Genomic DNA, 18,565 nt, shown 5'->3' with positions numbered 1-18,565 from the left:
TGTCCAGATAAGTTTTTGTGGATCGGAATTGGGTACTGCTCATTTCCTTTTGTTGTGTGTCTGAAGTTTGAATGAGGTGCATAGGGAGTGCACTTGTTACAAAGAAGGTGGATTTCCTTCCTGCTTGGCTTGCCTCTGAAATACATTTTACGTAATGAGGCACTGATTACCTAAGCTAGAAAACCAAAACAATGCTGTTGTCTCATTTGGTAGGAGGCAGAGGTTGTGTGGACAACTGAAAGCTTGCTTAAAGGCAGTCTGTGACCCACTCCATGCTATTCTTATGCTAATGTGAGAATGGGTATCCTGGGCACCATCTGCTGTCCCTGACGTCCCAGCCTTGGGCATTCAAAATTGGTTTGCTTTATTAATGCTAGGCCATCCAGAACAGCAGCGGTGCATTTGTTAGAGTCTATGAAATCAGAAGTTCCAATTGTAAGCATACAGAGATAATTGTCACTTTTAATAATACACTCTAACGTGATAGCTACCCATTTTTCCAAGCCCTTAGACAAAGATGCCATCTTTCAGGCTGCGGTTAGCTCCAGCAAAGCCAACAAAGGCCTCTCTGGCTTCTCAGGGAGGTGGGTTTTGCTTCCAAGGAAAGTCATTTCCTTACGTGCAGGATGGATTTATTGGCTGGCTCTGCATTTTAACTTTCGTAAATGTCCCCTAGAGAAGTAGAGGCATGTCTTGGTATAAATCAAAGTTAATAAATAGGACATATGATGTGGTTATTTTTAGAAATGCCAAAGTGATGGGGTATCAAATATCCCTAACTAGTCTAATTAAACCAGTCAAGGTTTAAAGCATACCGAGCTTATTGGCAGAACAAATGTCTGCAGTCTCAGTTGTATCTTAATAAAGTCTCCTCTTATGATGATTCTGTTTGTGCTTATTAGCTGCATAGTTCTTTTGGTGTCAGTGGCTCCAATTAGAAAGCAATTCCTTTTGTTCAGGCACCTGAGTACTTAAACTGCTCCTTCTAAGTTCCCGTGAGGAACGGGGCAGGATGTTCTGATGGCAGCCAGCAAGCCGGATCCCTCCGAGCTGCTGCCTTCGCTCTGTGGCCTCAAAAGAGGCTGAGCCCATGGAGCAGAGTCCTTTCCCATCCTCATGGCTACACGGGGCAGGTCCTGAGCTGGCACCCAGCTCCCTGCAGGGACCCGCGTGTTTCTGCGTTGGGCAGGCAGGGCATGGCGTACTGTGTTGGGGTCCCCAGGCCTGAAGGCACCGTGGCTTGTCAAGTCTGGCCCCACGATAGAAGCGTGAACAGGAGGCAGTGGAAAAGCAATGCGATGGGCTGCAGACCCTGCTGGAGGCAGGTTTGTGGTGTCCTGGGGGGGGAGTGCTTTGTGGCTGAGTGGGAAAGGAACGGATTGCACAGGGCTATTGGTGGTCCAGGGAGAGCATAGTTTGGGGTTTGCGAGTCTGAGGGTCCTGATCTCCCCGTTTCAGCATGATGTGCGTGCAGAATTTATTTCCAGTGACCTCTGTGATGAAAAAAACATCAACAGCAAGCCAACCATCTCCAGTTACCTAAACAAGCAGAACACAGCCAACAGGGAGAGCAGCTTTCATAGCTGCTTTTATCCCCTCCCTTGCCCCCAGAGCTTTCTGTTTTTGCTTTCAGTTATGGGTGAAGGAGACAAGCACTCCAGGGCCAGGGAAAATGGGAGTTAATTACACTGTGTGTGGAGATTGTTGTACAATGCTGTTCTTTCCCATCCCTGTCTCCAGTGTTTGAGAGAACAGCAGAGCTAACGCAGGTGTTCCTCAGTCCTGCGTGTTCTTTGGGGTGCTGCAGGTATGGAGTCGGACTCTTTCACTGCGATGAAGACAGAGGAGAGAGGCTCTCAGGGCTCAGTATATGTGCCACTTGTGCCAAGGACAAGTAAAATCCAACAGAAGTGAATTTAATATTACAGATGTCTTTTTTTTTTTTTTTTAGCAGAATGAAAAATGTGTATGCACTCCTTGAAGTTCTGGGTGTATCTGCATTTTTTTTTAATTTAAAAAAGAGCTGGTTTTGCTTTGGCGTCCTTGTTGTAAGAAGCAGAAGGAAGTCCCTGAGACACGCATAGCGGAGAAAATATTTGTTATCCGGAGCTCTGAGCTGAACAGTGTGATATGAAGGACAGTTTTAGAAATCATTGTAGGTAATATTCACCCTTGGATCCCTCACCCTCACTCTCTGGGATTGCTTCTCTGCCACTCCTGCATTTGGCGCAGAAAGAAGAGTCCTTGTTCCAGAAGCCCTCTGTAAATGGAGTGCTGGTGTAAGGCAGAGGTGAGCAAGGGGAAGGTGTGACCTTCTGCAAAATGGCAGAGGGGAAGCAGGTGGGAATGTTGTCTTTCACTCTTCTAAGCTGAGGTGTTGAACTTGTGCTGAGGTCTGAATATGTAAGAGAAGCTTACAGATGGCTGATTGCCCGTGGATTTCTCAGAGATGGAGGAGGCTCGGCTTCTGCTGAAGTAGGGCACTGCCTGACTGGAGGTGCAGCCTGCTGGCGGTACTTCGGTCGATGGGCGCATTGAAGTTGTTCAGTGTGTAGGTGCACCTACTTGTGAAAGTGACACTATAGATGCATATGCAGACCTAATGCAAGTGCTGAACCAGGTATTACAGGTTCAAGGTCTCTCATCTGTCAGGGCGCTTTCATCTCACATCAGAGCTGATACTTGAACCTGTCACATTTCAGCTCACTACAATAATCACTGGGTTTGCGTGTCCTGATTGGAAAGGCTCCCATTTAAATGTGAATGATGCTTTTGAGTGATTCTGCTGCATTAAAAGGCTGGAGTAGGTTTCATCTCATTGTAGAGGGCACTGAAATACTGAAAGCTTAAAAATTGCCGTGAAGTAAGACTGTTGTCTTACCAGAGCTTAGAGTCATGGCATTGTAGAATGTCCCGAGTTGGAAAGGATCCACCAGGATCATCAGGGAAGTCAGGAGCAGCCGGAACCAAGTACTGATAGAAGGTCCAAGTTGGTGACACTAGAGTCATTTGCTGCATGTTTTCCATTGCTGACTGGTTAGGAAAAATAGTGCTCTTAGCATGCTGGTGCTCACGTGAGGCGTAGGGATACCTGCTGCAACCTGTTGAGGTGCTTTGGGAATTTGTTTCCGAGAAAGATGCTGAAGCTCTTGGAGAGATGGCAGGGTGCTAGGCAGCCTCGTGAGCCTTCCATCACAGCCTGGCAGGCTCTGTCTTTGAGAAAGTCACACGCACACACACAGACACTGGCAAGAGGAAGTTTGTCTGTATCTAAAGAAGCTAGAAAGAAATTGTGAAGAGAAGGGTATCCAGAGATGGCAGGACTGCCATGGATAAGTCTTGGTTTTCCTGTGCAAAGCTCTGTAGAGTGACAGCTTTAGTTAAGTGTCATGTAATTACTTGCTTTTGGAATGCCTAATGCAGTTTCCTTCAAGCCACAGTAGTTTCAGCGCCACAGCATATTTCCTTTGTTCCTGTCAGCAGCTACTGGATGTCTTCTGCTACGGTTCTGAGGAGGCCAGAGGACAGGGATGGCACCTAGAGACACTGGCTGCTGCTGCTGGTTCAGATGCTGTGCCTCCAACTTGATCTGATCTCAGCCAGGTTCTTGGTTCCTGGGCAGGCATTTTAAGGTGCTGAGATGTGTTAAATGAGCGCTTTGGAAAGCAAACCTCCACTCCTTCCCCTGCACATGGTGGTGTTGCTACAGCCCAGCTGGGCCACTTCTGCTTACAGACCCCACTACATGCACCAGCAAGGGCTGCATCTTGGCTTCTGCGTGTACATGAGACAAATCATTTGCAAGGCCTAATTTGAACTGGTAGATCAAAATGCTTGCAACTCTACATACGCTTCCTCAGGAGAAAGGAATGTTTTCTCATTCCTGTCTTATTTCATATTTCACAGCTGCAGTTTGACTTGTTTTCCCCCCGCCTCAGGCTCAGCAAGTGCTGCAGTGCATAGGGGTTTAAAGGATTATTTACTTTAGGGCATTGATGCCGCCTTTGAAAATTTATGTCTGTTTAGTTTGCTTTACCAGAAACTCTTATTAGAGCGGCATGGGGAGTTTGCAGGGAGAAATGAAAGGCAGTGAGTATGCATATTTCTTCCAAAAATATGCTGTACAAAGATAGGCCTCTCCAGTTATCTTAAGCAGGACAGCTTTTGATGATCTTTGCTCCTGCGATCATTTTTCCTTCTCAGTGCCTGTACATCCCACTCTGTACCCTTTACAACTCCATCTCTGATGGCAATGATAGCTGAGTGTCCTGATGTTACACAGCACAGGTGGAATTGGTAGGAAAGTTAACTCCTGTGATCTTCTGGAGGAACATGATTGGCCCTTAGCTGCACCATCTCCAGCCAAAACTGATCCTGGTTACAGTGCAAGGTGTGAAGCATCAGTGAACAGCTACCAAGTCCTGCTCCCTGACCTCTGGTCCCCTGCGTCGTTATGATGATGGTGCGTTTCTGCTCTGCTTCTAAGAAAACACCTTGGCAGCAGAGGTAGGCTTATACCTTGGAAGAATATCTTGAGAAAACTTATGCTGGCTCTTGAAAGCTTTCGGGCTGATGAGTCAAGAGTCTGAAACCTTGTGTCCCAGGGTGATGGCAGCACCAGAGCTTTTTGTTTGCTCAGGCTGCTGCTGAGTAGTGTACCTTACAGGTGCTGATGCCAACAAGACTGTAGGTACATGGCTTTCTTCCTTAAATGGGAGATGGGGTGTTACTTTTCAGTCAGTGAGGGAGGAGATGGATGTGTCACCTTCCTACCAGTCTGAGGTCATGAGAGGATGGGCTCTGATCTCATGCCAAGCTTTTACTTGATTACTCCCACTAGTAAGCATGTCATCTTGCCATCCCCCTTCTCCCAGGGAAGAGTTCAACAGTAGAACTCAAAGAGTGTAGCAAATATATTGATATAAGCAAAACCCCTCCCTCTCTGTATAGTAGTATTTGCATGTTTTAATTCAGAGGGGGGACTGAGAAGCCCATCTCTGTTGTGCCACATATCAGCCTGCCAGATGTCTGGTTGGCTTTTACCAGCTTAGGGCTCAGAAACATATTGCTGCTGGTTTGCCCTGTAGTGTTTGGGAATGCTGGAGGGTTAGGTTGGTTTCGGCGTAATGTGAGATATATATTTAGTGTTCTGCTCTCCTCCATCTGCCACTCTCCTAAGAGTAAGATTCAAAGCTAAGTCTTGCCTTGAGCCTTCCCCAGAGCTTCGGGTGAGGCCTCCTGAAGAGCCAGACCTGAGGCTGCTTGCTTACCCTGTGCTGAATGTGGGGGAGACACTGGCAGGGTTGGTAGAGCCTTGAGGTCTCTCTCATGCAGCCAGCAGGGACGAAGTCTCCTGCAGTATTGCAGGCTGCGTGAAATGAGTGCAAGAGTGTGCACACCTTCAGAGTTTCCCTCTGAATTATGTTTCATATAAGTCTGAATGTAGGTGTCCATGTTGGGGTAATTGGGAGAGACCTGACTAACAGATTAAATCCATCCAGTAGCATCCACGAGGACTGAAAACATATTCATACCTCTTTTACCTGCAAGAAGCTTGTACGACAAAGCCTGCTTCTGATGGGGATGTGCACCCTTACTCACTTCTGCGAATTATCACGAATCTGGTGATATTTGTCCTGAAACCCCAGCCTCCGGACTCCGATGATTTAGGGCAGGATTCTTTGTTTTCATTTAAAGAACATTTCTAGTTGTCCTTTCTGTGAAGGGGAAAAAGGAAGACTTGAACACATAGCAGCAAAATGCAGAAGCACCATAAGGCAAATAAAGCATGTTGTTTCTAAAAGCATCTTGTTTTCTAAGCCAGTCTCATTATTTTTTTAGGATCGGACTAATGGTTTTTGAATGCTCAGGTTGGCTTTGGAGACGAGACTTGATTTTTGCAAGTGCTAAGTACTTTACTCCAGCTGTCACACCTTTACAAAATCACCCATTAAAATCATGCCTGGGGTCCAGCAGCCAGACACACAGAGCTGGGGGGTGGAGAGAAGACACGTAGGCACCACTGCATGCCTAGAGCTTTGCCATGCCCGCAGTGTGCCATGGCAGGCATGGGCTACATTAAGCAGTGGCAAAAACTAACAGCAGGGGCTTCTTCATAAGGTCTTAGAATGTCAAATATTAATGTAAGAAATATTATGAACTAGTTGGGAAATCCACCAAGCTGAGATTTAAATCTGAAGAACAAATGAGGTTGAAGGGAGGGGGCAGTAGAGAGAGACCACATAATAGCAGAGGGAAGCCAGGAGGGACGTTACTCCGAGTATCTTGGTCCGAGTGAATTGGGAATTTTGTTCTTATTTGAAAAAAGGGCCATGGGGATACCAGTGGAAAGTCCTCATGGAGACAAAGCCCATCTTGCAGTGTTATTTTATTGTTAATGTTTGTGTTTTGAGGTTTATCTTAAAGCCTCAGCTCTTGAATTCAGGTTAGACTCTCAGCATCCCTTAAGAAAATCATTTCCTGTGTTTCCTGTCCATGAAAAAACAAGTAGAAACCTGAGCCAGCAGCATGTCAGAGGAGGAACCTTTCCCTCTCCCCAGCCCTGTAACTGCTCTTTCTTCATGTGTGTTTGTTCTGAGGCCTGACTCTGGTTTTTCAGGTGCTGGGGCTTAGCGTTATCCCAGCTGGTACCCCAGGTCACTAACTGAACCTGTGCACGCTGCCCAGCGGAGGTGAGCGCGTTCAGCTATCTCAAGGTCAGGGCTGCCGTGCTGTGTCTCTGCTGGACTCTAGTCTGAGGATAACAGTTTCTCAGTCAATGCACATTTTGGTCTTTTTGCATTGAAGGCAGGCTTCGGTGAGAGCTCAGGTTCAAGGCCAGCAAATTACTAGAATTAATAGAAGCAGTCAAAGCTTTAAATGTTTTGTAGCTTTAAAAGAGCCTGAAAGTTTATAACACAAATAAAATGCCAGATATTGTCTGACATAAAATTTTGGGTCTCAGTATAGTTGGTTGTTTTTTTTCTTTTTTTTTTCTTTTTTTTTTTTCAGGTAAGTTTGGTGTGAAGCATGTGGATCTGTTTGAGCTATTGGCAACCAATTAATAAATCACGTGCTCAGTCTTTACATTGAAATACCTTTTATGCTTAAAAGATGGTACAAAACAAATGTGCTTTCCAGCAGGTTCTGTGGGCTGTGCAGATCTTTTGATGAGGAGAGAAGATGACGGCTTTTGAGTGAAGATGGGAGAAAGCGGAGTATGTGAATAGCAGTGGAGGAAGGAGAGCCCTTAATGTGGTTGCAGGAGATGTATTCTACCCACTCATTTTTCCAATAAATATATTTATACACCAAAACCAAAAGTCCCTATGTGAACAGTGCAGAGCCAAACCTCCCTAACAGAGTGCTCTCAATGAGCTCCTTTCTCTCCACAATTCTTTTGCTTTTCAGTGGCATAAGCTGCTATTTCCACCTACGTGTTCTCCTGTTGTATGAAGCCTCTCTCTGTCTCCTGGGGATGTTCCCAAGTGTGGAGGGTTCACAAAATCCCCTTCCCTGCAAATAGGAGAGCTAGGGTTTGTACAGCATGGTGGTAAACAGGCAGATGAAGCTGTGTACACAGAGAAAAGTATTCTTTTTTTCTGTATAATGGGGCTTAAAGTGGGTTAATTAGCACTGACCCCATTTAAAGGATGGCTTATGTGGCTGCTTGATGGAGGGGAAGTCAGATTCTCCATGTGTTGGTGGGGGCCTGTGTGTGCAGCAGGGCGCTGGGCTGAGCAGGCAGCGAAGCCTGACAAATCGGGCAGCTGCTGGCCCCACAATGAGCCAGCTGGCTGGGAAGCTGGGCTGTGTCACCGAGCCTCGCGTATTCAAAACCAGGGCAGATTTGCTCCTTTAATTATAGTGTTCCCCCTGGCCCTTGGAAGATGGGTTCGTGACAGGGGGCTTGTTAAGATCAGGGAAGATTTCCTGCTTCTGCCAGCCTCCAAGGGGAGGAGGAGGTGGAGGAGGACAGCTGGGAACCGCTCGCTACATGGAGGCTTGGGGCTGGGGCTGGGGCTGGGCCTGGTTGCTCTCTGTGTTGGACAGGAGGACACAGGGGACGGCTCTGGCTTGTGGTGGGCAGGGTTTGTGCCAGACTGGTGCTGGACATGTTGAGCTGATCCTCGGAAGTGTTGAAAACCAAGGGAGGATTCTGGTGTGGAAAATGTGGCCTTTAATTTTTAGACTTTTCCTTGGGCCCATCTCTCATCTAGTGCACAGAGAAGAAGCTATGAAGTACGGCTGCTGTGCTGCTTGTGTCTGTGCTGCAGGGGAAGCAGAGGCTCGAGCCCATGCGATCCCAGCAGTGATCCCACACGGATGTGTGCTCCAGGAGCAGGGGAACCTTCCCTGTGACTGGTGGATCATAATCAGGCAGGCATCTGCTGAGTGGCTTACATAGCAGAACTCTGTTGCCTTTTGGCCCTGTGGCTCTGAGTGTTTCCCATCAAGGTGACGTGGTCCTCTGGCCTAGCTGGTAATCCCTGGGCACTTCAGAGCATGTAGGAACTTACCTGGTGCTCCCAATCTCCCCAGGGCATATTGCCTCTCGGTGTCCTTTATCAGTTACTGCTTAGGTGATAGAATCACGAAGCTGCAGTATGATTAGCAACGCTCAGAGCTGTCACATCACTTTGGTAGATTTGTTCTCTCTCCTCTCATTGAATAGGAGAGGCGAGGTAAGCCCTGCATTTCCAGTGAAACAAAAGGTACTGAGCTGCAATAAAGCTTATTTTTGAAATGAGCAATGATAAATTAATGGACTTGTTGGAAGCAAGGCATTGATCTCCCCGCAAGTCCACCCACACTGTTTTTTTGCTCATTTCAGCAGTATGTTGGGAAGGGCATTCAACCTGACTGCTTCACCCTTCATTTGTAGGAATGGCATTAGGGAGACCCAAATGAGGAGAAAGGAGCGATTGGCATGCAGTGTCTCAGAAAAGTGGAGCGAACTAACAAGTTTGCTCATTTTCTGTATTATTATTACCTGCTTCTAAAGCCTGCACGGGAATGGAGGATGTGGTCTGAATAGTCTCATTAGGAAATCTGATCAGACCTTCCCTTCTCTAAGGGGAAATTTAAACTGAGAAACGGCCCGTGGTTAACAGCTGAAGGACCTTACAGCACACAAATCAGTAGGCTGGGCTATAGGAGCTGTCTGCCAGAGGAGTCTGAGGCAAACCACCCAGCAGGATATGAAGCAGTAGTGAAACGTTAGCAGTGCTGGCATCTCTGAAGCAGAGGAGGTGAGCAGGGCAGCCACTCGTGAGGCTGTTTGGCTGCAGTGTTTGCTCCTGAGAGAGGATCTCCCTTTGCACGGATCCTTTTTTTTTCCCTTCTGGATCCTGGACCTGGCTTACAAACAGTGGTTAACCAGAGCTAAAGCCAGGATTGCAGGTGTAGTTTAACTAAAGGAGAAACAACGTGAATCTAATTTGACTGGATTGGTAATCACAAGGAATATTTCTCAAACTCTTTCTGAATCATTACCTGGAGGAGGGGTGTAAGAGTTGGGAGAGGAGTTTCCATTAGAAAAGTAGCCCCTGCTGCTCAGGAGTGCTTGTTTGCTGGTGTGGGGAGTTGAAACCAGGCAGGATCTTGAGCTCATCTTGAGCTGGTGCTCAAGATGCAACCAGATTATTGGGTGACAAAGAGATGATCTCAGTGTTCAGCTTCCCAACAGACTTTTGTTCCTCGATCCTGTGCTGAGGCAGCCACTGTTCTGCAGTTCAAAAGCACTCCTCCTCCAAGGTCTTATTTTGTTTCATGATGCAATCTACACCCTGAGTTGTTAAGGATTTCCTTACAATGCGACAGGTCGGTGAGAAAAGATTCATTGTCTCTTTTGGGACTCTCCTGGGCCCTTGCAATAGCAGCAGGAAGAGCTGGAGCAGGAAGGGCAGCTCCCTGGTGAGCTGCCTGCCCACTGCTTTTTGGTTTAGTTACGCTGAGAAAAGTAAATCCGCCCTGAGAAGGAGAAGGGAGAAGAGGGATTGGTGGTGGTTCTGTCCCACCTCTTACCCACGGGATTTGCCTGTTGAAGTACCAGGTTGTAGTGCTGGGAGAAAGCGGAACCACTCTTAGGAAGCTCTTGTTTCAGGAATTGGTTCTCCATTCCCTTGTTTGTTTTCCCTGCTTCTGTAGGACAAGTGATTTTCCTCAATTTTATTTTGTTTTGGAAATGTGGTGGAGCTATACCCTGCGATAAACCCTTAAGGATTTTAAATCCAAACTGTACTGCATTCAACAAAACCCACTTCATTTTTTGGAAGCAGGCTTAGTTCCGTTCTGGCTGACTGCACCTGTCCAGCTGTGCTGCTGGGTAGCATGGATGGCGATGGGTGCTGTCCTTGTGTCTGTGATCCTTGAGAAGTTATTTCTCATTTGGTGTGACTGATTTCAGGGAAGGGACTCATGCTGCCAACTTCTCATAGTGAAAGCTGCGGAAGCAACAACCAAGTAGATTGGCTAGGCAAATTGCTCAGGCCTAGCAACAGTTTGTTTTGCTTCATTAATTGGATGAAAATAACTTCTGGAACCAGTTCTGCAGGGAAATACTCATCTCTGCAGATGCAACCCTTACTTTTCAGTACCCTCACGATCTAGGTTTTTTTAGTTGTTGTTTTTCTTCCCAGGAATATCGTGTGCCAAGAGATGCGGACAAGGGGAAGGCAAAAGAAGCATCAGCACCATCCAAATGACCGTGCTGCTGTGGGCATCTGTGTGCAGCATTCTCTTCCGGCGTAAATAACAAAACCACAGCCTGGATTCAGCATTGCTCTTGTGATACCAGTTATACTGGTGTCTGCTTTGGTTTGGACTGATATACTGTGTGGTGCATCTGGAAGAAGCGGAATGTGCCAAAATTAGATCCATTTATCTGCCTGCCTCAAGTATACAGCTTTCAGCTAGAACAGGGCCCTGATCTAAACCAGTTCTGCCTTCTCTCCTTTTCTGGTAAGAAAGTTAAGTGTAGGATGAACCTTTGCTCCTTCCCATCTTTTACTGCTATTTGGGGATGGCTTTTGTGGGATGGCTTTATCTTGCAGACTGAAATGTGCACGGCAGACTTGATCTTTCTGTCCCAAGGAATGTCCTGCCAGCCCCAGATGCGTGACCTTGTGGCTGCAGAAAACTGCTCCATGGCTATGGGGCTGGCGGGGGGTACGTTCAGGCTGGGTGGGCTCAGGCATGTGGGTGGTGCAGAATCAGGTGGGGTTAATTTGTCCCGATGGAAAAAAAACCAACAAAAAGTGGGAGCAGGCGAAGCAGGGACACTTCTCATGCCACAGCGAAGTAAGGTGCTGCGGTGATGTGTTGTCCTGCTTGGTTGCACCGCACACGACTGCAGCCTGAAGCCAGCCTTGTCAGGGGACTATGTGTGCACCTCACTAACTCGCAGTGTATTCAGCATGGCAGGGTTTTCCCAGTTTATTAGAGTCATCTGAGGAGGAAGCTGGATGCATTTTGCTAGAGCATCATTTTGAATGCCCTGATGATCCTCAGCCACACTCTTAAATCTTCAAGTAAGTTCTCCTTTCTTGTAGGGCTTCTTTTTTCTTTCACAAGTGAGCGAGCACAGGGCCAGGGGCAGAGGACATCCCACGCTCGTGGACCTGGGGGCTGGCTCCTCGTGGCCCCGCATGTTAGCACTGCCCAGCACACTCTTCCCTCAGTGCCCCAGCAGAAGCCCTCCACTTCTCCGTGACCTGGTGTGCCGTGAGCCAGCCTGGGAGCTGCTCACCATCCTGCTCCTCAGGGTGAGGAGAACCACAGAGCAAGGAGCGGAGACCTACCGGATGAGTCCCACTAGAAGGCAGCCCGGCCCTGCCTGCAATGAGCCCCAACTGTGGCAAAAGATGGTGTGTTCCTCAGGGAAGGGTTTTTGTAGCATCCAAAGAGATAGGATTTCTGCTCTTGGACACTACTGCTGGGCAGGTGGTAAAATATGCCCTACTTCTTGCCTAGGGTTGAGGCAGATAGGTGGCTGCTGCTCTAGGGGCACAGTGTGGGGTGGAGGAGTGGGCCCCGCGCCTCTGCTCACCAGCTGCAGCATGGCAGCTGCGGTGGGACCATGAATTCTGGGAGTGCAGTTCCCAGAGTCAAGGTGGGTTATTTGGACTGCCTGTGTGCTCTGTCTGCAGGGTGGCTTATCTAAATAGATCAATCCAGACATTTCTGGAGTTTCTCTTTCCCTGGCTGTGCCATGCACAGTACTTAGTTTGGCTGTTCACAGCTGACTAAATCCTTTTAAGAATGAGTCACTCCCAAATGAGAGGTGACAACGGATATGCAGACAGCGAGAAGTCAGGAGTGAGATAATGAATATTAGAGAAAGGCTAAACTAAAAAGGGAAAGAGCGGTATGAACTGCAGCCCTTATAAATAGCACTGCACTGAAAGGATGGGTTTTACTTGGAAAGGCAGTTCTCAGGGAGGGTTTAGGTTTCCTGAAAGTTTGTCTGTGGGCTTGTCCTGCCTCACCAGCTCTGGGAAAAGAAACAGGTCAGCATAGGTTGGTGTCGGGGGGTGGTTCCCGAGGCAGCGTCCCGCTCCGGGTTGGGTTGGGATGGGGTGGTGGAGCCTCATGAAATGACACTTTTCCACGCAGTCAGCCTTGCTGCACTGTGCAGCAGAAAGAAAAGGATGGGTTGGGGCTCCTTAGCCTGGGCTCCTGGCCTTACATCTGTGGGGGAATCCCCGCTGGCTAATGCTGAACAGAGCGCTCTGTCTCTGCAGGCGCTGCCATCCTGCAGGTGGGCATCCTGCAGCGGAGATGTGAGTCACGCTGGAGTTGGTTGGGGCTGGACATTGACACAAGGCTATTGCCTAGAGCAGAGATTTGCAAAGAGCTGAAGGGAGTTAATTGTTCAAGTCTCATTAAAATGCTATATAATTGTAAAATCCCATTAAAAGGCAATATAATTATATAGCTTTATTTTAGTTCAATTATTTATATTTTGTGTAATGCATAGTGATTTTTTGTACGCCTCTCTCTGTTAAAAGCATTCAGCAAGACCAATGTCTTTCCTGATGCTGAAAATTAACCATTTACTCTTTCTAATTTAACACTGTAAAAAGCAAATGTTCAACTACTTAAGAAATATTGTATCTCAAAAATTGATTTATTTCTTTGTACATCCAAAGATCTCTGACATGACTAAAAAGGCAAATTACAGCTTCTCTTTCCGAAGAGGAACAAATTGAACTGGGAGGCAGGCAGCAGTCTAGAAGCAAAAGGGAAAAGGACTTCATGGGTGGAATGGTGGCAGGTAGGTGGAAGATTGTTTGGTGGAATTTGTCAGATTGGCTTCCTCTGGCTTTCACTCATAACTGAATGAAATGGAATGTGGTCATACATTGATAACACAAGCAGGAGGGCATCTGAACAGCGTTGCAGTAGCTATGGGAAAAGCAGGGAACAAACGGAGAGAATGTGGCATATTAATAAATGAAATGGTTTGTGGGGTTGAGTTCAGTAATTTCTTCTCTGTGGAAATGTGAAGCTCGAAGCAGAAGAGTGGGGAGAGGGGAAATGGCTGCCAAGTGTGTAAAAGCCACCGGGACCTCTGCTGACAATTTGGGCTGAAGGCTGTCCTGGGGCACATTCTGCATCCGCAGTGAAATGTTTTCCAATTGGTCCCAAATGGGAGCTGGGAGTGCTGCAGTCCGTCAGCATCCCGCAGCAGCTCCCCCTCGGAGAGTGATTCGTTGTGACAGATTGTCAGGGGACGCCGGCAGTGCAAGCAGTCCCAGGAGCTGGGATTATCTTTTTGGTGGATTTGTAGGGATATTTTTACCCCCATTCTTACTTGTTTGAGAAAAATGCACCGCTGGTGAGGAGGCTGGGGAAGGGAAAAGGGAACCTGGGAGGGTGTTGTCCCTGTTACAAAAGCGGTGGTTTGGGCTATGATGATTTATTTGCTTAGGAAAATGTAAGGGATTAAAATGAGGGAACAGAACTTGATTTCTTCACACCTTCTTATCTCATTGACCTCAGAGCAAATTGCTTTAGTTTGCTTTGCTTGTGGTGTTTTGTCTCGGTGAGCGTGGCCCTTTGGAGTTACCTGAACCGTTGATGCTGGCTTTGACTACATTACGGTCTGTGCTTGGGCTATCTACAGATATTTTTGTTCAGTTTGATGTTTTTGCCAAATGCATCCAGAGCACATGGAGAGGATGCTGCTGCTTTTTTTTCTTTTAAACCTGGGTATAAATAAACCTCTTTCATCCAGGTCCTCTCCATCCTCTGTCAGCTCCACACATCACCCTTCCCCAAGCAAGTTGTCAGGTCTCATTTCAGCTCGCTTCTCTTGTTGCTGCACAAGTGGCTGCTCCAGCCTGATGGCTGCATTTCCTCCTCTCTGAAGATCTCCCCAGTACCCTTCGTTTTGTCTCTCCCATCCGACGCCAGCTGCCCACCATCCCTGCCCCACTCCCTCGCTGCCTGCCCTGCAGCACTTCCATTTGGCAAGGGATGGGCAGCCTTCTCTAAAACAGCAAGTAGTGAAAAACTGTTGGAATGTAGCTGTGCATTCTTCAGTCTGGATTTCCACGTTTTTCTTAATAGAGAAATACAATTTTTTGAATATTTATGCTTAGGCAGCTGCTGGCACTGGATCATCTTCTGCACGTGGTGCAGAGCAAAGCCCCGGAGCTGCGCTGAGCGGTGCTATACGAGGTCCTGCGCTGCTTGGAGGTGGTGGAGAGCTGTTGCCAGGCTGCTCGACCAGTCAATAACTAACGCTCATTCGTCTGTTTTCTGCTTCTTAATGACAGTTGTGCGATAGCATGATCAATTTTATCATTGCCATTCATGTGATGGCCTCCTGCTGCTTTACTCTGTCTTTTTGTTTTAAGAAAAAGGAAAGCAAAAATCAGGGAGCCTCTCTTTGCTTCCCTCAGCCTGAGGATGGGGTGGAAATGCCACAGATGTTTGGATTTATTGTGTTTTTTTCATCTTGCATCAGTTTTCAAGATCAAAATCTCTCGTGCTATTTTGTGTGACTGCCCTGCAAGTATGAATAGAGAAATCACAGGCAGTTCCCTGGCGACTGAGGGCTAATATGTGAATAATCTCACCTCCTACTTCGTAACAATTCTATAGGAAGCAAGCTGCATTATGTGTACCCACAGCCTCGCTTCACAGTGTCTGGTCTGGTGTGTGAAGTGTGCATGTAAATATTTTAAGGGTAGATCTCAAGTCACCAGCGTGGGAGAGACGGCACGAGGAAGGTGATGAGACCTTGTGCCGGCACGTGGCGCGGTTTGAAGCTGCCTGCATGCACAAGCACTGGGGTTGGGCCCCTGGCTCCGCAGTCAGTGCGAGGTGCGCGCCTGCCTGTGCTCACGGGCGTGGTGCTTGTTATGTGCTGACGGTTCTGCAGTATACGTAACAGCCCAAGCTATCTGATCCAGTTGTGTTTGAGAACTCGGACCTCTGGTTCTGCTCTACCCTTTGTAAACGTCGCTGGACAGTGAAGGTATTCTGGCAGTGGCAAAATCCAGCTAGGCTGCCAAATTGTTAGGGGAATTAGGGGATTGAAGGGGCTCCAAGCTACAGAGGGTGAGGCTTTCATTCACTGGTTTATTTTGTTTAAGTACACCTTAACATTAGGTGTTTAATGTTAAATAACAGTTTAGCAGAAAAGCCTGCCTGCTTGCCGCTGCTGCTGGGGAGGAAGCCGTGCCTGAAGAACAAATCACTCCTCTGGAGTGCAGCTAACCAGCACATCCCAAAGTGCTTTATAAATGAGGCCTCTTTCCTCATTTTCCCTTCCCAGCTGAGGACACTGGCACTGTGCGTGACGTGAGGAGTTGGTGGATGGACCAGGGTGCAGCTGGGACCAGAGCTCATCTGTGCAGGATGAGTTGGAGGTGGCAGGTTGTCCCTAGGGCCTCCCTGTCGCTGAGTCCTGTTCCAGAGCTATGGCCATGGCCTGGGGAAGGTGCTGAGGAAGTGGCTATGGTGTGTACCTGCATGCTGGCTCCCTGCAGCCCCTCTGCTGCACAGTCCTGGGCCCAAGGCCGCACTCTGCCTCAGCAGTGTAGCTCTTCTGGTGTCCTGCCTGCTGTACTTTTCTGAAGACTTTTCCTCAGGGGGCCGTGCTCTGGTCTCCCCTTCCTGCAGGGGGCCACAGGCCTGAGAAACTGTGAACGAGACAGGAGAGCAGATTTGTGCCAAGTTTGGCTTCTGCGTTGTGTAAGGAGTCCCTGGCAAAGCAGGGACCCAACCCCAGCGGGCTTGCTGCCCAGCCTGATCCAGCCACCGCTGCACCGGCAGCCTGCTCAGTTCTGCCCCTGAGCCCTGAGCTATGGCCCTGCCCCCACGTCTGGGATTTAGTGATGGCATTTCAAAAAGTTTTGATTGATGCCAAACCAGGAGGAGATGAGAAGATCCTACAGCACATTAACAAATCACCCCACTGATTTATTTACCATGAAAATCACCCTAAACGAAATGCTCTGATTTATCCAACTTTACTTCATACTTGTAATGGGAGGGACTGATTTAGTGATGCTGAGCCCAGCCATTAATGTACCATGTCCATAAATCGTGGTGCGCATGTGTTAAATGGGGATTTGTAAACCCCAGTCAGACCTTCTGATTTCACCCTGCCACTGTGATCCTGGGCACCTTGAAAGTTTTCTCAGCTGAACAAAGTGTTTTCAAGCAGAGGAATGCTATCAGCGTGGCCTTCCGGGGATCTCCTCTCAGAACCTGGGGATGCTCTGTGCTTTGGGGTCTGGAAATGAGACTGATTGTCTTTGGTTCCCCTTTCTCGTTCACAAGTCAGCAGAAAGAAGGGAGGGATGGATGTGAGGAGTCACCAGCTGGGGGATAGAGGAGCTCTGGGCTGTGTGCAGCCCTCTGCAATGGCTCGTTCTTCTATGGCTTGCTACTTTGTGTATAGCAGAGTCACAGGAGATCAGTATGGGGAAAAGGGAGACAGAATTTAAAGCGAGAAGGCTTTGCAGCAGTCCTTCAGTCTGACTTCCTGAATTATTCAGGGTGTGGTGTGTTGCCCTGTACTCTCACAATGAGGCTAATAACTTTGTAACTGAGCTAGGCAAGTGTGAAGGGATTTGAGCATCCCCTCCTCACCCCACCCCCAAAATTTGCTTTCAGGTCTGCACTGCGCAGAATGAGTTCTGTCAGGTATGAAATACAGCTGTGCCTTTGCCCTGCAAAGCTTTCCACCTGCATCATTTTTTACTTTACAACAGTACTGGGCTGTAAGGAGTCAGAATTGGCAAGCTCTATGTGAGGGGTGTAATTGATGTTTTTTCCATGAGGACATCTGAGGGACAGGAGTTTCTGCTGTGTAGCAGGTAGTCAGTTCACGATTGCGGGTGGGCACTGGTAGATAGTAGATGGCTTTGGCTGCTGGAACAAAGTAGAATTTTAATTAGATTAGGAATTAAACCAAACTGCCCCCTACTACGCTCTTCCCAATGCTAGGTAATAGCAGGTGAGGCCTTGATTATAATTACAGTGTCACGAGTTTTAGAGCTCTGTACTGCACATAATGGTGCTCTGACAATGACCTCCCGCATACTGAGTCCAATCAAGGCATTTCCATTTCCGTATGCCTGGACGAATCCATCATAAACAGGGCTGCAGGAGGGTTGAGGAAACGGAGCCGAATGTTCTCCTGAGACTGGTACCTGGGCAGGTTGGTGGAATTTCTGTGACTCAGTGACCCCCTCGCTCCCCCCAGCAGCAGAGGAGTGGCTGTGCTAGCAGCATCACCAGGTGTCTGCCTGTTTCTAGGGCTCCCTACGGAGGATGTCTGTGGGCGTGCTGGGATCTCGGAGGCAGCAGGCTCCGGCCGGCAGCGGGAACCTTCCCAGGCTGCAGGGCTGCTCCTGCTGTGCCGTGCCTGGAGTCAGCTCCCGCGGGGCCAGCGCACAGCCTGCCCGGCAGCAGTCCTGGCTGGGAAAGGCGACAGGAAAAATATAGAAAGCCTTTACAGAAACAAAAGCTGAAGTGGTACACAACTGCGAGTAAGAAAGCTACCTATGAACAGTGGGCTGTAGCTGTCAGGGAACGCTGCTGCTGTTTTTAGAATTTTGTTAGGAACGCCGGGTCCTGTGGAGGAAGTCATTATTTCCTTCTTGTGCTGCGGTTATCACCTCTGCAAGGAGCCCTGTGTCTGCTTCTGTCTGTAGAGCTGGTAGCTCTCCTCCTCTCAGCAGCTGTGGGGAAATCTGGGACAGCCCCACTTAGTGACACAGTGTTCTGTGTTGGAACGGAATCCTGGTTTTCATTAAATTAGTAGCAAAATTTCTCCTGGCCTCAAAAGAGGCAATGTGCGTCCGTTGACTTTCTGGGTAAAACTGGAAAGCATAGAAGTTAAGGCTGTTCTGATCTCACCTGGAGTCTTTTAAATTGAATAGTTACTTTGTTACACAGTGGCTCTTAGAGCCCAGAGCAGATGGGACCGCGGTGTGCAGGGCTGCAGGAGGTGGCATTGAGCAGCAGAGTGCCTCTGTCCGGCTCCAGAGCCCGCGGCCCTGTGACTTCAGAGGGAGCACTCATGTGCCGGGCAGCAGAGGAG

General features: G+C 48.2%; 1 protein-coding gene across 2 annotated transcripts in view; it reads left to right on the top strand.

Moving 5' to 3' along the window:
* Positions 1-18,565, top strand: part of PAK3 (p21 (RAC1) activated kinase 3) — a 110,244-nt gene that overhangs the window by 8,989 nt on the left and 82,690 nt on the right. Inside the window, exon 1 of one of the 2 annotated variants that reach the window (XM_021406416.1) lies at positions 17,563-17,680. The exons of the other annotated variant lie outside the window; for it this stretch is intronic. The gene's annotated coding sequence lies outside the window, so the exon portion shown is untranslated. Of the gene's footprint in view, positions 1-17,562; positions 17,681-18,565 lie in introns of those variants that run through there. 2 annotated transcript variants of the gene reach the window in all.

The sequence above is a fragment of the Numida meleagris genome, chromosome 8 (assembly GCF_002078875.1).
Source record: "Numida meleagris isolate 19003 breed g44 Domestic line chromosome 8, NumMel1.0, whole genome shotgun sequence".
NCBI lineage: Eukaryota > Metazoa > Chordata > Aves > Galliformes > Numididae > Numida > Numida meleagris.
The sequence above is the reverse complement of the archived record's forward strand: the minus strand, read 5'-3'. Positions and strand labels throughout refer to the sequence as shown.